Consider the following 1830-nt stretch of genomic DNA (forward strand, 5'->3'; position numbering starts at 1 on the left):
CCCTCAACAATATCAATCTTATCCATCATATCAACAACCATATCCTCAACAATCATTTCCATATCAACAATTCCAGCAATCCACTCAATCAAATCCATTTACACAACAATCAATGCCTGCACTAACTCAACCTCAGCAGCTTCAATTACCTTCTAATCAACCACCACCCAGAACAACTCAATTACCAGCCCAGCCAGTAGCAAATTCGAGTAATAGAGTGGAAAGGCCAACATATAATATGGAAGAAACAACATTATTTCCTACATATTCTATTCTTCCTATACAAGATGTCCACTTAAGGTCTGGGAAAGTATTACACAAAGATTCTCCACCAATCGTAGAACAGCAAACTGAACAAGGGGAACAATCTGAAAAATCTCATCTAGGAAATCAAATTCAGAAAGGAAAAGTTATTATGACTCAAACACCACCTTATCCAGAGAGGTTAGTAGAGCAGAAAATCAAAATTCCAATTTCTCTTCTTGAATTTGATATTGTAGATGAATTACAAAATGCTTATGTCAAAATTCCTTTGTTGCAAGCTATTAAGGAAATTCCAATTTATAGAAAAACAATAAAGGAATTATGCATTAAGCAAACTGGCAGAAAGAAAAGAGATCCACCCACAATTCAAGTCATTGGCAAATTAGCTAGTCTCATGTCTACAAAAACAACAATTGAAAAATATATTGATCCTGGGATACCTATGGTTACCATTTCAATCAATAATTTTTCAGTTCCTAAAACTTTAATTGATCTAGGAGCTGCTATAAATGTCATGACAACAAAAACTATGAAGTATTTAAAATTGCCAAACATCCGACCTACTACTACAATTTTAGAACTAGCAGATAGATCTAAAGTTGTACCGGAAGGAATACTTGAAGACATCATTGTTTCTTTAGATTCATGGGAATACCCTATAGACTTTTTGATCTTGCAACCAAAAACAAATCTAGGAGGCCATCCTTTAATTCTTGGCAAACCATGGTTAGCCACAATAGATGCCTTCATTGGATGCAGATCAAGAAGCATGATCATAGCACATGGAGATGAAAGGAAACATATTACACTCTATCCTCCTGCTCAATCTCCTTCTTTACTATCATGGCTTGATGATGAACAAGGAAACACTTAGTTTATTTTAAGCATTAATCAAGCCTTTAAAGTTAGAGAAGAGGAAGAAAATGAGGATTTAATATATCTTTTTATCTCATAACCTAATATTTCTAAGCAGCTAAGAATAACACAATATGAAGCTGCAAATCATGTTCTAAATCAATGTTTTTAGGAAAATTGTACTATTCAATCATTGTAGAATTCATTTGAAAGCATTTTTCCTGTTAACTCAATTACCAATTCTCAAAGAAAAACTATTGAAATCAATCCAGGAAAGAATATAAATATTGGTAATAATCTACAATCATCACAAGAACAACAGGTAATTGCATTATTACAGAAATATTCAAAATCTTTTGCCTGGGATTATACAGACATGCAAGGAATTCATCCAAAGACATGTATTCACCATATCTATATTGATGATAATATCAAACCAGTGAGATAACCACAAAGAAGAATGAATCCTATGATGAAAGAAATAGTGAAAGAGGAATTGCAAAAATTGTTACAAGTAGGATTCATCTATCCTATTTCAGATAGTCAATGGGTTTCACCTTTAGTTGTGGTACCAAAGAAAAATGGAAAATGGAGAATATGTGTAGACTATAGGGAACTGAACAAGGCAACATTAAAAGATCACTTCCCATTACCATTCATTGACCAAGTACTAGATTCATTAGTTGGAAAGAAATTCTTTTCTTTTCTTGA

The sequence above is a fragment of the Pinus tabuliformis genome, chromosome 2_1 (genome assembly GCF_031772625.1).
Source record: "Pinus tabuliformis cultivar Carrire ecotype Pingquan chromosome 2_1, CPIR1, whole genome shotgun sequence".
In the NCBI taxonomy this organism is placed as follows: Eukaryota; Viridiplantae; Streptophyta; class Pinopsida; order Pinales; family Pinaceae; genus Pinus; species Pinus tabuliformis.